At 57.4% G+C, this 7763-nt stretch overlaps 1 pseudogene; it reads right to left on the bottom strand.

Moving 5' to 3' along the window:
• Window positions 1–223: 223 nt before the first annotated feature.
• On the bottom strand, window positions 224–5606 carry LOC115915851 (annotated as a pseudogene).
• Between the last annotated feature and the right edge of the window lie 2157 nt (window positions 5607–7763).

The raw sequence follows: 7763 nt of genomic DNA, 5'->3' as shown, positions 1-7763 counted from the left end.
AAGAGGAAGAAAAAGCTTGGAACCACAGCTGGGGGCCTCATCTAAATACCAGGACAAACAGAACTGGACACAGTTCATTCATTCATTTTGAACTGTATCACAGTGAACTCCAGCACCAGCCCCGTTGTGTCTGCATACACAGACATCTTCTCTCTGGCCAAACATAACATGACAGCAAATTTTGCATGCAGACATCATTAGAAGAAAACTCGTGTGCACAGCTTCTCAGAGCCCAAGCACCACAACTAAATTATTATGCTCTTCCATATTACTTCATCAACTGGGAAATGTTATATAGGCCATAAATTATTACCAGCTCTGTCAAAGACCCACACATGCAAGAATCACCTCAAAGGCAACATCACCTTTCTTCAGCACATGGACTCCTCAAAGCATGTGTGACTTCCACTCTTGATGCAAAGGAATATGGAACCCAAACTAGGCCATTTCAGTCCAAACCACACAACTGAAAATCATAAGACTCCTCCTGACTCATTTTCAGAAGGCCAGCAATAGCCCTGGGGATCAACAAAACACATGCCATGTCTCCAACAGGACCAACTCACACATAACACATCCAACACTCCCTCCCAACCCTTCACAGCTCCCATGGTGAGTACAGATCTTCAGAATTTGGAGAGGCTACCCAAAAATGAAAGTTGATCAGACAGTATCTACTTACCATGGATCATATTTGACTTCACATCCGAGACATGGGACCAGAAAAAACATTTATTAAAGTGACATTTTAAGAAACATGCCTATGGAAATGTCTCTGTCTTTTCACCTATAACCATGAAAGAACCATCTTCAGAACATCAGAAGAATGAGACAGAAAGTTAACGCCTGCAGAACTGAAGAGCTCACAACTTTCTTCTGGGTTATATAACTCAGAGTAGATGATTGATAACATTGTTTATAGGCACTGAATGCACAGCTTGCAATTCCCATACCCCATTTGTCATAAGTACAAAATTAAGCTTTGCAGTGACACAATCATGATGACATGAAAATACTCAGCAAGAATCTGCCAGGGTTCTCCATGCAACTGGAATACAGAAATTCTAGACAATTACTTGGGGAAGAAGAACCCCACATTGCTTCATCCTAGAGATAGGAAGTGGACAGGGAATGGAAGAAAACATTCCCTTGAGTCTTTCAGCAGACAAACAGCTCACAGCACTCAGATTTCCAACCCTTCACACCATCCATGGTGTCCTTTCACCCATCTGTCATAAAAACATGTGACAGTGGAGGCCCACTTCCCCAGACCATTTTTCTTCCCAGCACCAATTTCACACAGCTATCTGTACCTCTCTGTGTTATGGAAGCTACATTTGCTGCTCACTGAAGTTCTGTGAAGAGACTTCATGGGTCTCAAAGGAAAAGCCAAGCAGTCTTCCAGGAGGCACCTATTCAGTGAATATCTGCTCACAGGGAATTATGCCCACCTTGTATCTCCCACTGCACCTTGAATATCTCCCTTCCCATCCAGGCAAGTCTTTTGCCATGCTAAATATTTTATAGCCAAGGCTTATCCAGGTCCATCTGACATAGCTCTACCTTAAAATACAATTACAAACCAAACCAGTTCTGCCATTTCCTCCTGCATTTCCTCCTCCGCAAACAGCCACACACAGGCTTTTCAAAGAAGCACATCTTCAAGAGGATCTTTCATCTTCATAACAGGTAGACAGACATCATCAAGGACCACTTGTCTCCTGGTCCTATCCTCTCTTGGCGACAAAGACCAAAGTATGGATGATGCAAACACTTTTCCTGCTGATCTCCACTATGTATCATGGAGAGCGATGAAGGCTGATAACAACGTGCACAGAGGTTCCATGCAAAGCCATCAGCGTTTTGTTCAAGACACATTCTACCTATTCAAGCATGTGTGCTCTTGGGAAGATATGCAAGCCTGCTAAAAAGTTGTATTTCTCAATAATGTGATCCATCCCTTCAGAAGATCTAATGCTATCAGGAACAAAGATTCTACACAGCACAGCTGACACAGGAGAACAACACCTGGAAACTGATCGATACCCAAACCGCCGACCTGACCACAGCCTGCCTCCAGCAGCCTTCTCCCTCCTTCCTTCTTCACTTATTGTCAGGCGGAGGTCCCACCCCATGTTCACATAGTGACAGCAATGGGGACCAGCCTCCAAAACTTCACTAAAGGAAACTTTACCATGCTTTTAGACAAAATCTCTTATGCAAGCCAGAGAACACGGCGGGGAAAGGGCAGTGCAGCATCACAGGAAAGAGTCGCGGAGAAAACTGAGACAGAGGAACTCACCGAGGGAGGGGCAGGGGCCGCGGGGAGGGCGGCTGTGGGGTCGTCGTCCCCGAGCAGCGGCGCGGGCTCGTCGGGCGGCGGCCGGGCCGGGAGGGTGTCGCAGCAGCTGGCGGCCGAAGCGCAGGTGGCTCTTGCGCGAGTCGGCCGTGAGCGACACGTCGTGCGAGTAGGAGTGCAGGAAGGCGCGCACGCCGTCGATGCCCACGAAGTGCGAGACGGGCACGCCGCGCAAGGCGCCGCTGTCGGGCGGCAGCAGGTGCTGGCGGTGGCAGCGGCGCAGGCGCAGCGCCAGCAGCAGCAGCAGGAAGGCCAGGAAGAGGCACGAGACGGCGGCCACGGCCAGCACGAGCCAGCGCGTCAGGCTGGCGGCCGGCTGGCCCGGCGCGCCGCCGCCTGGTCGTCGGGCGCGCTGGCCAGCTCGGCCAGCAGCTCGGCCACGCTGTCGGCCAGCAGCACGCTCAGCGTGGCCGTGGCCGAGAGCGCCGGCCGCCCGTGGTCCCGCACCAGCACCAGCAGGCTGTGGCGCGCCGCGTCGTCGCGGGCCAGCGGCGAGCGCGCCGTGCGCACCTCGCCGCTGTGCAGCCCGACGCGGAAGAGCCCCGGCCCGTGGCCTTGGCCAGCTCGTAGGACAGCCAGGCGTTCTGGCCGCGTCCGCGTCCACCGCCACCACCTTGGCCACCAGCGCGCCGGCCTCCGAGCGCCGCGGCGCCAGCTCCACGCCCGACCAGGCCGCAGCGCCCGAGCCCGCCGCTGCGGCCGGCGGCGGGTACAGCACCTGCGGCGCGTTGTCGTTCTCGTCCACGATCAGCAGCCGCACGGACACGTTGCTGCTCAGCGCCGGCGCGCCGCCGTCCTCGCCAGCACGCACAGCTGCAGCTCGCGCAGCTGCTCGTAGTCCAAGGAGCGCAGCGCGTACAGCGCGCCCGTCTCCGCCTGCACCGACACGTACGACGACAGCGGCGCGCCCCGCACCCGCCCCTCCGCCAGCCGGTAGCGCACGCGCGCGTTCTGCCCCCAGTCCGCGTCCGTGGCGCGCACCGTCAGCACCAGCGCGCCCGCCGCGTTGTTCTCCGCCAGCCGCGCGCTGTAGCGCTCCTCCAAGAACAGCGGCGCGTTGTCGTTCACGTCCAGCACCCGCAGCGCCAGCACCGCGCTGCTCTGCAGCGCCGGCGACCCGCCGTCGGCCGCCCGCACCGTCACGTTGTGCTCCGACACCTGCTCCCGGTCCAGCTCTCTCGCTGTCACCACGCGATAGTAATTCCCCTGCGACCTTTGAAGCCGGAATGGGACGCCCCTGTCGAGCGAGCAGCGCACCTCGCCGTTGGCCCCCGAGTCTCGATCATTTACGTGTAGCAGGGCGACCGTTGTCCCCGACGGCGCATCCTCAGAGATCTCATTCAATGCAGAGGATACTGTCAGTTCAGGGGCATTGTCGTTTACGTCTGTCACGGAGATCGTGACTTTGGCAGCATCGAATAGCTCTCCATCGTCCCGCGCCTGCACCTCCATTTCAAATGAGGCAATGTCCTCGAAGTCTAAGTTCTTCTTAAGGGTTATTTCTCCTGTCTGTGTTTCAAGGTGAAAAAGTTCGGATGCCCCTTCTGTAATTCTGTGTAATCTGTATTTGATGTGTCCGTTCGCCCCCTCGTCAGCGTCGGTAGCCGTGACAGTGACGAGGACAGAGCCCACGGGCACGTCCTCGGGCACACGCACCGTGTACTCCGCCTGGCTGAACACGGGCGCGTTGTCGTTCGCGTCCAGCACCGTCACGCGGATCCGAGCCGTGCCCGTCCGTGCCGGATCGCCGCCGTCGCTCGCCCTCAGCAGCAGCTCGTGAAACGCCGCCTCCTCCCGGTCCAGCGCCTTCGCCAGCACCAGCTCGGGACGCTGATCGCCGCCGGGGCCCGCCTGCACGGCCAGCGAGAAGTGCTCGTCACCGCTCAGCTCGTAGCTCTGCAGGGAATTCCGGCCAGAGTCCGGATCGTGAGCGTCTGGTAGGGGAAACCGTGACCCCGGGGCTGTCGCCTCGCTCACCCTCTGTTCCAGTTCGATTTCCTTGAAGCTGGGGGCGTTGTCGTTAATGTCTGTGATCTCCACTTCGATTTCATAAAACTTCATTTCCCCCTCCACTATCAGTTCACAGCGCAGCACGCATTTCTCCACCAGCCGACACAGCTGCTCTCTGTCGATCCTCTCTGCCGTCACTAAATGTCCCGTCTTCCCGTGTAGAGCGAAATACTGCGTCTGACCTCTTTCTACAATGCGGACGCCGCGATCTCGGATCTCCGGCAGCTGCAGCCCCAGGTCCTTGGCCACGTCGCCCACAAAGGAGCCCTTGGGCATCTCCTCGGGCACCGAGTAGCGCAGCTGCCCCCACGCCGCCTCCCACGCCGCCAGCAGCACGGCCCAGAGCAGAGCTCGCTGCCGCCGGCCCCAGCGCCTCCCCGCCGCGCACATCTCAGCCGCGGCAGCTCTCCACTGTCGCCTGCTGCTCTGGTACCCGCGCTTGCTGAGGTTTCCTACAAGACTCTGCGCTCACCAGCCCCTGTCGTAGCCTCTTTCTCCTCCCCTCCTGCACCTATCCGCAATGTGAGAACGATCGCAGACCGCCGGGCTGCCGAACCAGGGATCCGGCGATCGAGCGGGTCCGCAGCGGGCGGGGCTGTAGCGCTCCGAGCTTCCTCTCGCTCCTCTCGGTCAACAGCGGCGCCCGCAGCCTCCTCCCGGCACTGCAGGCACCGAGCGCTGCGCTCCTGCCTCGCTCACAGGCAGCTCGCGGTAAGGGGACAGTAGCCTCGGAAAGGTTGAGTCCCGTCCTGTGGGAACCCGCTCCCTCGGCTATCCTACAGTCGACCTCTTACTCGACCATCCAGCTCATCACTATAGACATTTAATAGACCTTCTGGGGTTGCAGTATTTCTGCCGCACCCAAAAACTTTCAATAAATGTGATAAAATACGCTCTTAGAATATCACATGCATAGTAATGCTCATATTGTTTCCTTAGGCCCTGAACCTCAATATCCTTCCTGCACTGCACAGTCTTTTAGACCAGTCCGTCTTCAAGGACTTTCTCCTCACCCATTCAGCAGGTTAAAACAACTCCACGTATGCTCAGAAATAATTATTAATAGTGAAAATGGTTACTCCCTGCATTCCGCAGAATAGGGACAACACTAAAATTTTGGACCATATTATATTCGAGCTGCACATCCCAGGCTGCTCAGGAGCACCTTGATTTCATCCCATTCTCCAGACACGCCTTCAAAATTGCTTCACACACCTTAACACACTACAGGCTGCGCTTATACGGGGTTCTCCTTTGTACAGTACTTCAGAAGATAGCAATGAGCCATAAAACAATAGAACCCTTCCTGTCAGAGAAGACCTACCCTGTGATCAAGTCCATTCTTTCTGGCTTGGGGGGAAATTTCGGGACAATTTTAAAAACCCAAAACGAAACGAAATACTAAAACATACCTGAAAGAAAAGTCTTCAAGTTATATGATAAAGAAAGGGGAATAAAAAACTAAAACCAGAATTTGAAACATAAAAAAAAGGGTTGGAGTAGCTTTGTGTGGTTTTTGAAGATTTTTTGGTACTTTGTTTTCTTTCTTTAAGATTTTTTGTTCCTTTTTCGTTTTCTGAGGTTTTTATGTTTGTTTTGTTTTTCAAATCCTAAATTACACTGTCTGGCCTGTGCAACCGTTTCTAAGGCATTATTTCCTCAAAGGATATTAGGACACAGGACAGATGCATAAATTCTGTATTCAGGAAGCCACCTGCAAAATTCCTTCTGTCCTACAATATCAAAACTACATTTAGCAACGGCTTCTTCTTTCCTAGTTATCTATCAGGTTCAAGTATACTGCGTCGAGAAACAACAATCAAAAAAGGAAAAGTAACGTTGTTTCTTAAGTTTCAAAACACTGAAGACAACAGCAGAATGCTAGGCATAACTTGTCACAGAAACTTAATAGAATCTAAAGTTGAAGAGAAAGAAGAGTTTCACCACATCTTAAGAGGCAGGGAAGTGCCATATCGCATAGGCTGCTACCAAAATAAACACAGGACGTAATCACTCAACGCCTCATGGAAATACAAAACGGCAATACCGACGCCACAAAGAACTAACCTAAAGAGTTTCCTGCCACCACCACGCTCATGGAGAAGGCTTACAGACAAAGAGCGTGCGATATTTACACACCTGAGGTACATCGGGATTGGCGGGCGGTTCTCCCGTCACGGCGGTACTGCTCAGGTTCGGCTTGTCGCAGGAATCGCCGCCCAGAAGCTCCTCCGCCGACAGGATGGGCACCGGCGGCGGCGGCGGCCAAGAGGCCTCGGGCAGGGCGCGGGCCGGCGGCGGCACGCACAGGTTGTAGGAGTAGGGCAAGGTGCCCTCGCAGAAGTCGGCCGGGAAGGCGGCGCCGGGCAGCGAGAAGCGCTGCGCGCCCAGGCAGCGCAGCACGGCGGGCGGGCCGGCCCGGCGCAGCCGCGCCAGCACGGCCAGCGCCACGCTCAGCACCAAGAGCGCCGAGAGCAGCGCCAGCGCCAGCACCAGGTAGAACTGCAGCTCGGCCGCCGCCGCCTCGGCGGCCGCCGGGCGCTCGCTCAGCTCCGGCAGCGCCTCCCGCAAGCTGTCGGCCAGCAGCACGTGCAGCGTGGCCGTGGCCGAGAGCGCCGGCTGCCCGTGGTCCTTCACCAGGGCCACCAGGCGCTGCTTGGCCGCGTCCCGCTCGGCCACGGCGCGCGCCGTGCGCACCTCGCCGCTGTGCAGCCCCACGCGGAACAGCGCCGGCTCCGACGCCTGCACCAGCTCGTAGGACAGCCACGCGTTGCGCCCCGCGTCCGCGTCCACTGCCACCACCTTGGCCACCAGGTGGCCGGCCTCGGCCGAGCGCGCGGCACCACCTCGAAAGCGGCGCCGCCCTCCGCAGCCTCCCCCGCCGCCCGCCGCCGCGGCGGGCCCAAAGCACCCTGGGCGCGTTGTCGTTGCGGTCCAGCACGAAGACGCGCACCGTGGCCGTGGAGCTGCGCGCCGGCGAGCCGCCGTCCTGCGCCCGCACGGCCACCGTGAACTCGCGGCACTGCTCGTAGTCCAGGAGCGCTGCGCGTACAGCGCGCCGCTCCGCGCCTCCACCGACACCAGCGGCGCCGCGCCCGCCGCGCCCGCGCTGCCGCCCGCCAGCCAGTAGCTCACGCGCCCGTTGGCGCCCGCGTCCGCGTCCCGCGCCTGCACGCGCAGCACCAGCGCGCCCGCCGCGTTGTTCTCCGCCACGTACGCGCTGTACGCCGCCTCCTCGAACACCGGCGCGTTGTCGTTCACGTCCGACACCTCCAGCACCAGCTCCCTGCTGCTCCACAGCGCCGGCCGGCCCCGGTCCCGGGCCACCACCGTCACGCGCTGCTCGGACGCCTGCTCGCGGTCCAGCAGCCCGATGTCACCACCTTGTACGAGC

The sequence above is a fragment of the Camarhynchus parvulus genome, unplaced genomic scaffold, assembly GCF_901933205.1.
Source record: "Camarhynchus parvulus unplaced genomic scaffold, STF_HiC, whole genome shotgun sequence".
In the NCBI taxonomy this organism is placed as follows: domain Eukaryota; kingdom Metazoa; phylum Chordata; class Aves; order Passeriformes; family Thraupidae; genus Camarhynchus; species Camarhynchus parvulus.
Note: the sequence above shows the minus strand (reverse complement) of the source record. Positions and strands in the feature narration are given on the sequence as shown.